At 48.4% G+C, this 17,449-nt stretch overlaps 1 protein-coding gene across 7 annotated transcripts in view; it reads left to right on the plus strand.

Annotated features, from left to right (window-relative positions):
• Positions 1-229: 229 nt before the first annotated feature.
• The window catches only part of GTF2I (general transcription factor IIi), a 1,662,009-nt gene continuing 1,644,789 nt past the window's right edge, over positions 230-17,449 (plus strand). The window contains exon 1 of one of the 7 annotated variants that reach the window (XM_085649796.1): positions 230-330. The gene's annotated coding sequence lies outside the window, so the exon portion shown is untranslated. Of the gene's footprint in view, positions 646-884; positions 1,009-17,449 lie in introns of those variants that run through there. The other 6 variants (XM_085649797.1, XM_085649793.1, XM_085649794.1 and 3 more) reach the window with 6 other exon arrangements.

The raw sequence follows: 17,449 nt of genomic DNA on the forward strand, positions 1-17,449 counted from the left end.
TATGGGATCTTTTCGGAACGTTGCATTTGGATCCTTGCAATATTTTTTAAGGTGAGTTTCTGCAAAATGAAGGGAAAAAAGGGTTAGCGAAAGATCAAGGGGATACTTTCCCAGGCCGAGCAGCCATTTTGTTTCCTGCACACTGCTATGCTGCGGGAATTTAGCTTTGTTTTCTGACGCTACTCTTGCTCGTTTCGAGCCAGGCACGATGGGAAATGTAGTCCACGCGCCGATCGGATGTGGCTCCCTCTTGCAGGATTCTAGAACACTGAAATACGAACCCCAGCAATCTTCCTTGAATACACGCGCGCGCGCGCACTTCGGACATCGGTAAAGTAACCCAGTATTCCTTGGCTGCGGTTACCGGTATTCGGGCAGTTAGTGGTACAAAGTGTACCAAATATCACGTTATAAAGTTGTGACGCAGTAGTCATTTTACAAGGGGTATTGCCGTTCCCTCCCTTTAAGTTGAGGGACTGCGTGCGAGGGAAATCCCCGCCGCGGGCCCGTTGTTTATCCTCCCGCGTTGGCTGGATCAAGCCCGTGCTGTTGTACCCGTGTTCCCTTTGGAGGCAGCGACACCGCAGGAGCTTTCCACATCCGGATACGACACGAGCGTGCGCCGCCGCATTACTACTAACAGCAGTAAGTCTGAGGTAGTGGTTGCTGTGCAGACAAACACGTTTCCTCCTATTCTGTGCACTACTTCAAGAGACTTGGTGACCAATCTTTCACTAATTTTAACCCTGGTCGTTTCCACCGAGTCATTGAGCATAGGAGTAAGTGTGGTGCTGCCGTCCAGCCAAGGGTTAGATGCCAGATGCTCCCTTTGCACAGACATTAGCAGGCAACAGTTACTTGAAGTATGATTCGGACTATAAAAAGGAAAACAAGTACATTCTAGGGCATGACGACGACGCCTGCTAGATTGATTTCCAGTCACTTTTAACAAGGGAGCCGCTCGCGCCGCCGGCTCCTAATATTTCTGCTCCTGGAGTAGGAGTGACGGTACGCAGGGTCCAACTTTTCCTGGAGGTTGTTGTGGTATCAAGCAGCTATCTCGTCTTTCCGTGTGTGCAGGCGTGTATATTTCACATGCAATTATGAGTTGGCCATAGACATTTAAAAACTATCTGTACTGCCCCTGAAAGGACACTATTTTTTTCTATTTCGGTTTTAGTGAGCAGGTTAACTTGTTTTCCTAACCTAGTTTTCTCGAAATTAGTAGTTTGGTGTTGCGAATTCTGAAACATTTCCAGCAGCCTCCAAAGCAGGTTCCTGGATATGTGTGGCTGATATATCTTTGTGATAAGATGATAGCGTGCTTACGTTTCAAATTCTACTCGAGTTGTACTTAGCAATATAGCTATCAATTGACCATGCATCGATATGTTTGTTGGCGCTCCATTAAAACGCAGATTAAGAACATGCCATAAGAAGCTGTAATGATTTTGAAACCTTAGATTGTGTGAGACTACACTTGTGTTCAAAACGCCTATGACAGGTTCAGAAGACATAAGCTTCCCTGTGCCCTACCACACCCATCCCCAATGCACGAACCAGGTGCGGTGGCCCTCATTTCACAATTTAGTGTTGGTACAAAGTCTAAGCGAGCATACCGTTTGCTTCAGGTCTGTATGTATGTATGCATGTATGTATATATATATATATATTCATTCTGAATTGCAGTTTTGAACATCTTAAAGTGTTCAAGATTGAATGTAGAATCATGGAACAACAGTTCACGCCAAACCCGTATCCTAAGTGCTCTGGGAATGTTGTTGCATTTTTCATCAGATATCCGGAAGCGTTGAGGTGTCTCCCTTATTAATCACGTTGTTCTTTTTCTGTAAACTTCAATTTAAGGGTATTGGGATCGCCACAATGCATTATACTCGTCGAATGGCAAGCAAATACAATGGTCTGGTCTCTACATTGACTTTTTGATCCATTGCATTCACTTATTGATATGTGATGTCCAAATACTGCAGCTTTCTGTATGACAAGTGATACTTTCAAACATGTCATAAACCATATATAAAATATACTTGTAGTGCTTTAAACATTTACATATTTATTTACTGTGGTAAGCATTGCAGGCCTCGTGAAACAGCAGCGTCTAGTGTTGGATGGTGGCTTGTAACATTCGTTGTGATAATACTTTGATCTTCCTCGGCCAAGGACGCTAGCTCCCGTCAATACTACGTACAATGCCACCCTAAACACCTCGAAACGGCTTGTCATCTTTTTGTGGGACAAAAAACTCAGGGCTTTTGAAATGGCGCATGAATACCAATTAATTGGCGTTCAGGGGGAAGGTCACAAAAAGAGAAGGCTTGGGTAGATAGGAGAGGACAAGGCGATTAGGGAACTAGGGTTCCTCTGCTTGACACATAACAAGGTTACTTCGTTAGCCCCAAGCACAGTGAGCAATGAATTCCTTATACACTGTCCATCCTAGTCCTGTCTTTTAAAACCTTTCCTAGAGATGGCTGTAGTTGTTATGCCAGGCACATTTTGTGCGTGTGTGTGTAACGTGTATTTTTTTGTGTAACTTAAATGTGTGTGTGTATATATATCTTTCTCATCGTCTCGCACTACCGCGCAAAGAAGGAACCGCACTCCAGGATCTTGTGAAAAAGTATTTACTTAGACTGACACGTTTCGGCCTCAACCGTCTCCGACAAAGACCGTTGAGGTCGAAACTCATCAGTCTAAGTAAATACTTTTTCACAAGATCCTGGAGTGCGGTACCTTCTTTGCGCTGCAGCGCAAGACAGTGAATAATATTTGCGGGTCCTGCGCCCGCCGAACCGGCACCAACCCAGCTTGGGGGGGGGGGGGGGGGATGCGGTTGGAAGAACTGCAGGAGCAGTTTGCTACGTGTGTGTATAGATATAGATCAACCCAATACCTACTCCACAAGGAATAGGGCACGCAAACGAGGGCTGCCGGATTAAGGCTTTTCTATTGCATTTGGCCTCCTCCGACCCAGGTAACAGGAGTGATGCGTTTCGGCTGTCACAGCAGCCTTTATCAATCGGGTGAGTGCCATTTTCTTAACCCATATATCCTGTCCCAACCATAGACATAGAAAACATATAGCGCAAGTTTCAATGTTTGCAAAAACATAATCTTATGCATTAAAATATATTAAATTGCAATATACAAATATAGTGGATGTTGCTGAAACTCAAAATTGATATTCAGAAGTATAGTGCAACAATTTGTCCCTTTTTATATGAAGAATACATAAGCAGTCCACTAAAATATAAAATGTACTTTACGCAAAAAAAGTATCACCACTTCATTCATTGTATTGGAACTCCTTCTTTTTCTTATATCCTATTCTATACAAATAGAACAAACCCCCTCAGGTAGCACTTTCAAAATAACTCATGCTGCACAGATTTCTAACATAAGGGGGACTTCATTATCTCTCTCTCTCTCTATCTCTACATTTCCACAAGGAAAAGCATTTTTAGGTCTCCTCAAGACATGTTGTATATGCATTGTGGGCTTCCGCCTGCCCATAGGCTTCCTTTTTGCTGGCGCCATGGTCTCTCTCCTATTCTTTCTCCCCATTTGTCAATGGCATGCATGATGCCTCTTTCTGTGTTTAGCCCTCCATGAGAGCATGGACCAATCACTACTATCCATCCACTGCTCCCATTTTAGCACCTGTTTTCGGAACTATGTTTTTCTTTAATTTGGAGCACTTGACTCAGTTGCTTGTGTTTTCACTCGCTCTGCTGGAAACAGGGCTGTAAATCATGTTCTTATTTTGTCACAAATGCTGCTGCGAGTCGACGTGCGCAATACAATGCTGACTAAGCTCGGGGGCACTATGTGCAATACAATGCTTCTTGTCTTCGGTGTCTGTCTATTTCACCAGCCTCCCAACGATCTCCCCTTTCACACTCCGATCCCGAGCCCCCTCTTCTACTTGTTTAGATTAAGAGTTTAAAAACCTTCCCTAGTACAATTTGAACTGTAGTAGGATAAAAACAAAAAAACACCTCCTCCTCCTTCAGGCATGCCTATGTTCTGTGCTAAAGTCAGGTGGCGCCAGGGGAGCCCTGCTCGCAGTGCATGCTGGGGAGCTGGTAGACCCGAAGGTGATGCAGGGAGAGCCGGAGAGGTGGGGCTGGGGGCCTCGTTTAAAGGGGAACAATACTCTGTTTCATTTTCTTTAACTTATGTAACTTTTCCGGTTTTTGCTTTTTTTGTTAAACATTGATTGGGATGGTTTATTATGAAACATTTTGTGCTGTGTATTATTCCCTTTTCGTCCGTCAGCCTTACTGTAGAACAGTCCGGGCAGCATTTAAAAAAGAAATAAAAAAAAAAAAAAAAGATGTTGCACCGACGTTTATCCCTTTTCACCCCTTTTAAGTTGGTTAATGGTACTCGCCCTTTTTAAGTGTCATGTCTGTGGGATATGTCTCTGCTGTTTCCCTCCCACGCTTGTGGAATTTGGGTCCTAGAGGGGATGCTGTTGGGGTAGGGAGAGTGGTGATTCTTTTGTATTTTTAGCGAGTTGTATATATGTTCTTGCAGATTAAAGGCCTTTGCTGTGTGTGTTGGCTTCACATGCACCAGTCATAGTGTGCATGTGAAGCTCTGGTCTAGCATTGTAGGTTTCCACTGGGTCAGTGGTGTTGCTCCTTAGTTTAAGGGGAAGGCACAGAGTAAAGATTTCCACTGAAAGCTTGCTGTCGTGCAGGAGACCTGCTCCACCACAGGGATGCAAGTGAACTTAGTCTACCCATGTATCTCTGGCAGCTGTGCAACTGAACCCCTACAAAGACCACTACATCCCTTAATGAAACCAGCAACCCTTCTCAGACTGCAGAGATGAAAGCGTTAAGCCTTGCTTGTTCCATTCCAAAAGCTTTTGTACGTTTTAGCTTGTTCTCTATCGTCGTTTTTTGATTCTACTTTACTTTTTTATGCAAAATTAAATGTCCGCTTGGAATCACCTCTATAGTATCAGGTGACGCGTATGTGGGATGAGCTAGTGTGGCGTGGTGTATCACTCCCTGCTATGTGTTGATATTTTTATGCATTAAATAGCAATATGGCATGTAGCAGTTCACACATAGCAATGCCAACACCTTTAAAGCAGCATCAATCCCTGCCTACTTCACTGCCAGTTTAAACCTGCTGCCAACTCAGTATATTTGCTCCATGGACAGGCCATCTTTACATAGTCGTAGAGGGCACTTGGTAATAGGCTCAGCATCTCCGATGATTAAAGCTACCCTCGAAGTCTTATTTGCATGATTTGTCTTCACTCACATTGCTCTGGAAGGTCTTGTCAGCATCTGCCTGTGCTATTGTGTTTGTAAGTTACAACTTTATAGATTCATTTGGCCGTATACCCCAATCTACCGAATTCCAGTCTAGCCCAATCTACTCCAATGTACCCTACTCTAATCCACCCAATCTCCCCACGCCATTCAAATCTACTTTATTCTAAGTACCCCACTGAACTGCATTCTCTATTCCACTCTTTTCCAATCTACCCCAATTTACCTCACTTCACTCTACCCCAATCTAGTCCTATCTACCGTCGTCCACCCAAATCTTCTATCTACCCCAATCCAGCCAACTCGACCTTGCTCAAAACCAATCAATGTACCCCACTCCAGTCTACCTCACGTTACCTCGATATACCCCACTACAATCTACAACGATCTACTGTAAGCTGAGGGGGGAGTCCCAAAACATGTTTTCCCTATTAATTTTACCACAGGAAAATTGCTCAGCAAAAAGTGCTAAACGGAATTACACCACATTTTGCAGCAGGATAGATCTTGGTCTAGAAAGCATGCTTTTTAGGTCTCGCCTACGCAACGCACATGCGCTGCATCGGAGGGCCTTTAGCTGTTGCTCTGCTCATTTTCAAGCACAAAGAAGGCATCCACCTTGGGGAGCAAGCAGCGAGCAGGGACGCACCACAAGCACGAGTGCAGTGCTTGAAAATGAGCAGACCACGCACGACATGCGGGCTCACCTCCTGCTCCCCCTCTCTCTCATAACATTTAACTTTCACGGCCGCGGGGCCGCGCTTGTGTTTCAGAGCTTGTTTTTCTTCATACAAAACTTGATTAGTGACGTTGACTAAGACTGACCTGAATTGAGGCTCCCTTGCCTAACAATATTTAGTTTATATTTGACAGGCAGGTCTGTAAATTGCTTGTTGCACATAATTGGAAAGGGAAGACAGCGGAACAGGTGCATTTGCTTTTTTGCTCATGCCTCCTTTGCACGGAGCAGAGGCAGCTGAAGTAATACGCAGTTTGTTGTGGAGCTGTTGCCACAGTGCCCTGGCATGGCAGCGCCGGTGCATGCGGTGTGCACTCGTTGACCCTGAAGAGGGCAGGGCACCCCCGTGCACACGCCATTTCCTCTCCTGCGTCTCAGCAGTAGTGCTGGCACGGAGCAAGCCCAGGGAGTACCTGAGGCTGCATACCTGCTGGAAGTGTGCAGAGGGAGCGCGTGTTTACACCGGCATATGGCAGGTGCGCGGTTAGGCTCGGTGTGCGCTAAGGGCACCAAGTTGCGTGTGGCCCAGGACCCCCATTCATTAAGCATGTCGCGTCTGTCAGCGCTGCGGGAGGAGCGCAGGTGCTGCAGGTGGCAGGAGCGTGCGCGGGAGCTGCCTTGGGTGCTGCGGCCCCTCTGGGAGTCACGGAGAGCTGTCAGTGTGTGTAGAAGGAAACATGGTACGGGACCGTGTGCCAACTTCTCTTTGAAATGCATAAACAAGAAGAGGCACTTTAGGAGATGATAAAAATATAATTATTAGCAGTCGGGTTACCTGGACAGCAAAAGAGTTACTGTGACTCATGCGGCCGGCACTGGACTCTCCTAAAGGGGATTGGAAGCTGTGCGCCTCTGCCGCATGGCTCTGTGCGTTCAAGGTGCACATGGCACCTGCCGCCTCAAACCGGACAGGTGTACGTGCCGAAACCTGACCCCCTCCCCTGCGAGCCACTCTGGGGCTTTTCTTGCACCTGCCGTCATTTGCAGCGGGTACCACATACCGCCCTGGCACGGGGGTGTGCAGCGGCAGAGTTGAATTGTTTGTAGAGACGGAGTTCACATGCCTACCCTCACCACGCACGTCTCTCATGCTGTCAGTCGTAACAGGAGTTGACAGTTCATCAGAAAAGGATAGTGCATAGCTAATATTGTCTGTCCTTCTTTTAAATTGCTCATTGGTAAAGATTTTTGCAGACACTGAAAAAGGTGAAGAAGACGCCTCCTAGCCAGAGAAGCACTGCCATTCCTTTAAATGTTTGATTTATAAAAAAAAAAGCCACCGCAGGAAACATGAGAATTTTTCACTTCTGGTGATGTTGTGGCCTTCTTTGCATAGTTTCCCTGAGAGGTGCTCCCATCGGTTCCAATATACCTGCCCTTGTGAGAGGAAAACAGGGCGTGGCCGGAAGCGTGTACCCAATAACCCCTGACCCAGATCCCGTGGTCACACCTGGTGCATGCAGTCTTCCTAAGTGACACGTGATAGGGATCCCTTGACCCCATCCATGGCAGAGTGAGGGCAAACACCTGCCCTTTGGATATGGTCGGATTGTTACACTCAGGGAAGCGGTAACACTATTTTTTCCCATGGCACAGGTACAATGAAGTGACCTTTTTTTTTTTCACTGTCCCGAAGAGCATTTCCCTCTTCAAGTGAGCATCTTCCAACCTGTGATGTTTTGGAAGTGTAGAGTTGCGGTGCAGTGGCGTAATGCAGGTATATTTTGGCACCTCAAAGATACACAAAGGCCTTAGGCTCGGCACGGCCAGCGGAGGATGCCCGACCCACAACATGAACCACAGGACCCATATTAAACCCCAGGTGAGGTAATGAGATAGACTGATTGTCTGGTAGGGTCTCAAGCGTGCTGTCACGGAATTCAGTTTTATTTTTTTGCTGTCTGCATTTAAACATTAGACATGATTATTTTGTATCGAAAATGTTCATTGGCACTCATTGGTGTTGTTCGGTAACTATTTTGAAGGGCCTCAGCAAACATTGACATTTCCTTCGTCTGAAAAGTCTGTGTGATGAGAAGATCGACTTGAATTCCATTTTTGGCTTTCACCAAACTAAACCGGGGCAGTCCCGTCAATTGAAAGTAGTACAGTGAAAGAACACACTCAGTCAGCACTACCAACTGCGCTTCATTGCCACCTAGGCTTGGGCGTGCATAGCATAACCTGATTTGGCTTAAAACTCCCCCAAATATGTCTCAACCTCACCAGGGCCTCAGTTACCAGGTAGCGATCAGCCAATGCCCATCAGGTAAATAAGCATTGGATAGCCAATAGGTCTCGCCTTTGGGACCTTATAAGTGTTTAGTTATCCAGCACAGTATCCTTGATGCAACAACATCAACTGTTGCATGGCTAAACACTTATAAGGTCCCAAAGGCGAGACCTATTGGCTATGCAAATGCTTGTTGTGATTTGTTGTATATCTGTTCAATAGTTTAAAAAATATTAAGGTTCAAAATGTATGTATATATCGTGCTGCGGGGAATCATCAGAGCCAAAACTCATGGGCTGAAAAAATATATAAAAAAATAAATAAATTTGAGATTGATTTTTATTTTCTCGCTACCTAAAACTTTATTAAACTTTGCATTGTGTGAATTAGTGAAATATACATTTGATTATAGTTATTGATGATTTTTGGACTAAAATTATCTACTTTATATATGTTGGTATGGCCACTCCTTGACAAAGCCAGTATGTCCACTTTTTATACTTTGGTGTTGTGACTCTGACAAAGTCAGTAAGTCTGCCATATCTGAGATAACTCTTTACTATTGTAACATTACATAGTCATCCGTGGTGGCGCTGCGCATGGCCAAAGGACGTGCGCTCCAGAAGGTAGGGCGCTTGCAGGGGGCTGGCACAGGGCTAAAAATAGGGCTCTATGCCCAACCCCATGCGCACGGCAGAAGACTGTACGCTTGGGGGAGGAGGGGTTGGGTGTCAGCAAGGACTTGGCACAGGGCCTGGCAACTGCATGCAGCCGTGCGCAGCGAGGATAGGATGGTCGCAAGGGGTTGGGCTCGGGCCCTGCATCCGACCCCGTGCCGTGCATGGTGATTGACATCATACATTTTACTAAAAAAGAACCAATTGAAACGCATTGTAAAAACAAAAAGGCTAAAGTAATGTTATTGTTGAGTATGATAATATGTTACTTTGCATTAGAAAAACCTTCAAAATGTACAAAAAAAAAGTTAATGAGATGTTAAAGTTGGGTGAAAAAATGTCAGTTAGAAATATCATTTTAAGTGAACAAAACCACTGAAATTCACCAGTTATAGTTATCTCAAGTAACTTCAACATGCATCCTCTTCATGCACTGCTTATTAGCTCCCTTAATGACTTTTTTTTTTTTTTTAAGCTTTATCATTTTTCCTAAAGTATGCACATCACATAATTTGACAGGTCATACACATCACAAGTGTAGAAAACTTAAACAGTGGCACTTGTACATTGAACAATATGACATGAGTCCATAAAGCACAGACTGATCTGGGGCGACTCTCCTGTGGGCTGGGTCTACATGCATCGTGGATGAGGCAGATAGCAGTGGTGTCAGCCCTGCGGACTCTTGGGAAGGGAGGAGTCACAGCGACAGTCACGTAGCATTGGCATTATCAACTGCCCCGTCCCATATGGTTACCCATGTCCCACGTGTTTCAGTCGCTGTCAGTTGTGTTGAAGTGAAGCAAATTATGTACGCAAGGGCTGCCAAATGTCTTGTGAGTGGAATGTTGGTAGTTGCACCTGAGCGTATTGTTCGCTGGTCGTATCACAAAAGATGGGCCTCTTGAGCCAGCCTTTGATAGTAGGGTGTTTTGCGCCTCCTCAATGTATAGCGACCTTGCGCTATGCAAGTAAAAGTGCGATTGCGACAAATCTACAAGTTTCCTTTGGGGTATCGTGTACATATCCCAACAGGGCTGGAAGAGAGTCAGGGGTCAGTGGTGCGTCTACCATCTGGGAGATGTGTAAAAATGTCAGTCGAATAACTGCTGATGTGGGGGCACAGCCATGACAGTTGCATGAAATCTACAACCCAACATTTGGGACAGTTCGATGAGCGAGCCTGGCCTACAACTTGGGTGTCATGTATATGCGTGGACGACAACTTAAAATGCAGCAGTTTGTGTCTGTGGTTGGTTGGGGAGACTAGCTTGCTTTGCGCGCAGCAATAATTCCAGATCTCATCTGATACGGGGCGCTGTAGGTCCTCTGACCAGGATTCTCTCGCAATCGGTCGTCCGCGGTGGGCAACCAGTCTAGACATGTGCGATGCAACTTGGATATCAGGTGTCCACCAGTGTCGTCCTCGACGAGGGGAGAGTAGTCGCTAGGAGCTATGGGATAAGTCGGGACACGGGCCCTCAGAGCACTATGTATTTGATGCAGTACAAATCTTTCCAACTGCGTTGGCTCAGTGATAGCATGCCCATCGGGGAAAAGATCCCTGAGGGCATGCAGCATATATTTGCTGAGTGTGCACTTGACTGTGCAGGGTCTGTCATCGGGGCGAACAATTGGTTGTCCACCGATGAGAGTGCAGGCGATTACAGACTCTCCACTCCCAATAAGCTCTGCAGTCATAGCCATGCCCAACTGGTGGTGGAAGGTGGCTGGATGTCCCTGTGATTCAGGGGTATCCCGAGTGGAAGAATGGCTCCAAGAGGTGGGGAACCGGCCAACTCCCTATCTTACCGGCTATAAGGAAGCCTAGCATCCCCATGGTACCAATGGTATGCATACTGGCACTGAGCTATCATATAATAAAAGTGGAAGTGGGGCACGCCGAAACCTCTCCTCGCATATGGCATGGTGAGCACTCTCCAACTGACACGTGGCCTGCGACCAGCCCAGATCAGTCTCAACAGGTGCACTCTCAAGGTGGCGAAAAAGGAATTTGTAAGAGGGATGGGTATGTTGAAGAACAAGTAAAGAAACCGAGGCAGATTGATCGTTTTCATTCTCGCTGAGCCAGTGCATGCGCTGCTCTGCAAGAAATTTAGTGAGTGGCTTTTGAAGGTGCTACCACAGGCTTTACCTGGCCTCAAGCTTGCGTTCACGCGAGCGTGCACGCACGCAGCCGCCGTGTGGGTTTCTGTCAAGGCTCATTAAGCCTTGCGTGCCTCTCTCCGCCTTGCTTGTGCTTCAATTCCCTCCCCCTCCCCCACCACATATTGCGTCTTCACTAGTGTGGAGTTCATTGATGATTTTTTTTTTTTGTTTTAATTCTTTTTATTGGCATTTGTAGTAAACACATTGCAAATATATGCACATATGGAATTACAGTAAACATGTGCCCTTGGACCAGCATGTACAGATGTTGCTATTATAGTCAGCGGACCTCACAGGCTTAGAGTATCAAGGGCCCTGCCCTATCCTATGTCTGGGCCCATCCCCCACTGACGTGCGCTGTGGATGCCGCATTACATGAGGGCTGCTATATGGATCCATATCCCCTGAGTGAGTTGTCCCTCAGGTCGTTGAAGCGCGGCCAACTAATTACTATTAACGAACTGGGGACATGTAAACTGGGGAGTGCACCATATCTGGGATTATAGATCTTGTGAGACTAACGTCGGAGAGCAGTGTCCTTGCCTGTCGCCGTTCGAAGTACCGTTTCCTCCGCTTTCCCCCACTTCTTAACTGCCCCCACCCATGCCGCCATGGGAGGTCCCTCCGGCGCCTTCCAGTGCATAGTAATGCATCTTTTAGCTAGGATAAGTCCCAAGAAAGCGAAACGCCACTCCACCTTTGGAGTTCATTGAGTTTAATCCATTTATGTATGATTGTAACATGGTGGCCCATAATAATTGTACGCAATACTGCATCTAAACGAGGTGGGAGGAATGATCTGCTCATTAAATGCCTATATATCTTTGTTTTCACTGTTTATTTTCTTCCAAAAGTAAGAGTTGTTTTCTGCTAATAAGTGGCCCAATTCTTTAAAATGTCCTAAGAACTATTTGTCTTCCTCTATGTTAAGGCAGTGAATAGCTTGATCATAATGGTTTTTGTCAGCCTTCGTTAGATTTATTTCTCTCTATGTGGCCTTTGTAGGTTCAAGAATGAGCTGGCGTCTTGTAACATGTGGGTTATAGTGTAGGTGGTAATAACATTGTTTGCTCACCTAGAGACGTTTTTAGCCAGAGACAACCTCTAGGGGTGGGTATGGAGGAGGAGGGGGGGCGGAGTTTAATGTTCCTAACCTTGTTATTGCAGCTCTACCACATTCTCTGGTGCAGAAAAACATTGTATTAGAACATTTAGAGAGCCTCCTCTCATACAAAGGCGCATGTGAACGATATGATTATGTATGACGAATTTGAGGTTAAATACAAAGATTACTTTTCCATGCCATTCTTAATATTTTTTGTCAAAGGACTTTTCTATCCAATCTAGTCACATAGAGCATGACTACATACAAAGATGCCAATGGTACATCATTGTTAGTTATTTTGCCTAGAATAAAATCTATGAATGCAGTCTAGGGTTGACAAGAATAGTTACTTTAGTTAATTGGTGGTTAGTTATTTTGTCTTGTTTTGATCTTTCCATTTCAGTATCCTTTTTGTTTGGCTTGACAAGCAGTGCACATTTAAAAATGTGTTTTTTAGCAAAGGGAAGTTCTAACCCCTCCATATGCGATTATGCCCCCTACAACGTTCTTTCAATCATTCGAATGGAAGGACATTTGGTGAATTAAGGCGTATCTCGAATTTTCCTTTAAACGATTTCAACAGAACTATGCTGAAAGTGCTGATCCGTTTTCTTCCTTCCATCTTCTGATATATGCTGTGCTTTAAGATGTAGGGAATGGCTTTTGGCAGTGGGCAGGGTTGCCATTAATGTGAATGAATCCAATCCATTATTCTGGATAATGAACGCCTGAGTGATTCATTGAGCTCTCTTTACAGATATACTTATTTTAGATTGAGCCAGAACCGATGATCTGAATGCACATGATGACTGATGCACATATCCCACCATGACAGTAGAAGAATCAATGTTTTAATAAGCAAGGGAAAAGTAGACTGAAAATGCTGCGCTGTGATCTGGTCTGCAGTGGATCCTTCCAGTGAGCAATAAAAGAGCATACAAGTCCATCAAAGTCTGATTTCCCCCCCCCCCCCCCCCCCCCCCCGATGAAGCGCCGCACCCGGATAGCGGTCCAGCGTCCAGGCCTGAGTGCTAGGCAACTAAAGGGTGGTAGTGCGAGAAAGGTCTGAGTCCACCTGGGCCCGCGATGGGGATGAGCCCGCTAAGTCTTCTGTGGAGCGGCACCTGCTTCGCGGTGGAGAGCCTTATTGACTGGAGGAGTCGCGGTGGTCAGGGGCCACCCCAGTGAGGGATCAGGTTGTTGAAGCGCGTAGTTGGCACCCCCTACGGGACCTTGTGCAACGCCGCCGTTGGCGTCCCGGCGATCTCGCCCCCACAGGTTCTGAGGAATCCTTGTGCCGAGGGCGGAGGGGACGTTCCTCCGTCGGCCACGCCCGCGCCCGCGCCGCCTGGGGAAGAGTCAAAAAATTGTGTTTGCCCTGAAAAATTACTCGAAGACGTGCCGGGAATTGGAGCTGATATTGCATGCCCAGAGTGCGCAGCTTCTTCTTAACCTCCGTGTAGGAGCGCCGGAGGTCCTGAACTTCCCTGGTGTAGTCTGGGAATACCATAATAACATGATTTTGGAACCTGACGGGACCTTTCGCCCTGGCCACCCGTAGGATGGCATCACGGTCTTTCAAGTTGAGGATTTTAAGGTTGATGGGGCGGGGCACCGGGAGGAGGCCTAGGCGCCAGGGACCTATGGGCCCTCTCTACAACAAACCAAGTTGACAGACCCTCTCCCGGCATCCAGGACCGAAGCCATTGTTCAGCGAAAGTGACCGCTTGCCCCGCTTCCACCCCCTCGGGAAACCCCACCCGAGGTTTGTTGCGACGTGCGCGGTTCTCAGCATCATCGGCACGCCTGTGGAGATCCCCCGGTACGAGCACGAAGTTGGGACACCTGATCCTTAAGTTGGGAGATGTCATCCTCAGTTGTAGAGATGCGGGATTCGGCCTCTGTCAGTCGGACGGTGGTGTTCCGAAGGTCCTGTCTGAGAAGGGATACTTCCACCTTGATTTCCCCTATCTTTCCCTGTACGGACGCTTGAGAGGCACTGATGGCCTGGAGGATGGTAGCCAGGTCCCTGTCTTGAGGGGGGCTGGGGAATCCCCCCGCCACCCCCCCAGGAGGTTCCGACTCGGAAGTAGTAAACGGGTCCATTTTGTTCTGTGTGGCAGCGGCATTGGCCTGAGGCCCTTGTCCCTCCCCATGGCCGGGGGCCAGACCCAATGTCACTGCGGCCGCAAGAGTCCCTGATAGGATGAGAGATCAGTGAGGGGGGTCCAGGGACCCGCAGGTGTGTGGAGTATCCACGAGCCACATGAGAACCTCGCCAGATGAAAGCAGTCTGTGGCTACCCTCAACTGTATGGGCGCGGCAACAACAATGTGGATCCCGGGTCCCCAGGGGTCCTGCGGTGCGGCGGAGCCCGGGGGTGTGACCCCAGACCCACGTCCGGACCCCGGTACCTCCGCTGCCGTCCCCGGGGTCCCTCGGGCGACCAGTCGATCCAGACGTTACCCACTCCACAGACAGCTGAGGGACGCCGAGACCCCTAATGCCACCCGGTATGACGGCCGTAAAGTCCACCCTCCTGGGGCCTGACCCCTCCCTTCCCCCCCCCCCCCCGGGCAGGCAAGCCCGGACTGACCCACCCCCCCCCCACTACAGCCGGGGTCCGTCGGCCGCCGCCTGGGAGCACCAGCAAGCGGGGGCCCAACGGTGCCTTAAGATCAGGCGGGTAGGAGTGCCCACCCCATCAAGGCCCGCCCGCAAGGGCGCATCCGCCGCCACCTGATGAGATGGCCGATTGTGCCCAGTTCAGGATGGGTCCAGCTGCCACCACAGCTCCGTGCGCCAGCACGGAACCAACAGTGCCAGTACAGAAGGGTGGTCTATGCTGCGGCCAGTCGCTGCCCGATAAGGCAACCGATCTCTCCCCTCTGCCGTGGGATAAGGGTGGGGGGCGAAGATGGCAGTCCCTGCCACGCACAGGGAGTAGCTATGGGGTGGGGGGAGGGCACGCACCAACCCCCGCAGCCGGTCCCCCCACTCACCACACAAGTCCGCCAGCCGACTCCTCCGCCACACTCCGCAGCAGACCTCCGCTCTCAAAAGGCCTCCTCTGATGCGGCGCCGGCCGACGTGCCGGCCGAGTTCCTTTCAGGGTCTGCACAGGAGAACGCGGGGTGGCGGGGGCCCGCAACTCACGTCTCCGGCACCTTTGTTGCTGACAGCCGGGCCCCCAGCTCACCTCACACTGCCAGAAGTATTCCCCGCTGCCCAGGAGCTGACCACGTTGCCTCCGCCCCCCCCCCCCGCCCCCCCCCAACACCGGCCAATGCACTGGCCGATCCCGGTAGGGGCCGCGAGGCAAAGCTGACAACGTCCAGACGGGCACGGCCCCACCACTCAGGGCCGCCGAAGCCGAGCCGCCCCTGCGCGGGCCGCCTCCCAGCCCTCCGTGACCTCACCGCTGCCCAGCCCTCTGCGACCTCACCGCTCACGCGAAGCCCCGGCTCCACCTCTCAAGGCAGCGCCGTTCGTTGTGCAGGCAGCGACAGGCCGCAAGCCGCAGGAGGCCACAGGCGCCGCAGACCGTGAATGGAGCACCAGGTGAAGGGCCCCGCCGGAGGGAAACACCACTGCGAGCAGGTAGATAGTGTAGATGCGTGCCGGATTCGAGGCGGATGACGGAGGGGTCCAGAGCACTCTTGGAGTGCCACCGCCATCCTGAAACCTCAAGCCATGCCATCAATCTCATGGAGCGTCATCTTTAAAGGGGCAGACACATGTCGCTGTGATTAAGTCTTGGCTAGGGACATCATTTGTGTTTATTTTTCTCTGGAAGCAGCTCAGACGGTAGGAGGGCAGTCATGAGAAATGCATTTCTGTGTTCCAGTTGCAGCACCTTGCTCTTCCACTACTAACTTTAGTCTTCAGACTTCAGTTGTGTTTTAATGTTCTGTGTTTTAGGTGATGGCTGCATTCCCACTGTTTAGTGCATGGATAATCTAAATTTCTTTGGCAGCCAGCAAAATGTTATTGCTGTCATTGTTGTGTCAATGCAGAAGACATGATCACAAAAATGTAGTGCAATTCTGGCTAGTCAATCTGTATATTCAGCTAAATATTTAGGAGGAGAATGTCTTTGAAACCCATGACCCATATTTAAGCACCAGAAGAAGCATGCATATCCAATCAGATTGAGACCAGGAGCTTGTAGGGGAAGTCTGGTCTGATGCTTGCCCATGTTGATTCTTCTACAGCATCATAAAACTGAGTTCAATGTAGCGCTTCTAAAACCTACATAAACACAATGTGCCCTGCCACTCTGAGTCAATAAAATTAGTACCAGCTATTTATCTAAAAATGTTCTATTCAGAGGCGGCTGCTTTGGAAAAGTAGTGGTAAGATGGGGACTTGGGCTCTATTTTGAATTATATTTTTTATTTTTTTTAATTTATTTTATTAACAAACATCAGCATTGCAATCACATTACAGAGGAAGTAAGAATCTGGCATCACGACTACAATAGGCAATAGGAACCATCACAGAATATAGCTTGGTCTTTTGAATTTGAAAAAGTTAACTTCCCTGCGAAGGGCTGCCGCCTCTCCTCCATACTCTTCTCTTCCTGGCAGCACGGAGGCACACAGGCTCTCAGACTCCCCTAAGCCAATCACAGCACTGCTGACATCAGCGTCGTGATTGGTCTGATCGGCCTGGTTCGGCGCTCAGACTTTGAGTGGAAGCCTGTGCATGTTCTCTCCACCCAGCTGTGTAATACAGCCTGGTAGAGAAATGCTAAGTGCGCACAATGGTTTGGCCGGCCAGATAGTCATGCGCAATTATAGTGCACATTATACCACTCCTCCTCCGACCCCTCTCCCTCTGACACAGCCCAGCCTCGCCCTAACCTGGCTTGGGCTACACACAGAAAAATAAAATGACGATGTAACGTTCACGTTGCATCGTTGTCATTTTATTTTTCCTTTTTACACAGCATGCCGCCTACAACCCAAGCCGGGTCGGCCGCGTGGTTAGTCGTGGTATGCCAGCGGACAGTAAGCTCTATGGAATGTCACAATCCACCCTAGCTGGGCAGAGTTGCAAAAATGTTCTTCAAAAGGACCCAGCCCTAGTACTGGGGACCAGCTGGCAGCAGATACTTAAGACATTAAGATGACGTTTACACAACATGTCGCTTACAATACAAACCGGGCCGGCCGCTTCATGACTAAAACTGTACATGAATGTAGTCACTCA

The sequence above is a fragment of the Triturus cristatus genome, chromosome 3_2 (genome assembly GCF_964204655.1).
Source record: "Triturus cristatus chromosome 3_2, aTriCri1.1, whole genome shotgun sequence".
Lineage (NCBI taxonomy): Eukaryota > Metazoa > Chordata > Amphibia > Caudata > Salamandridae > Triturus > Triturus cristatus.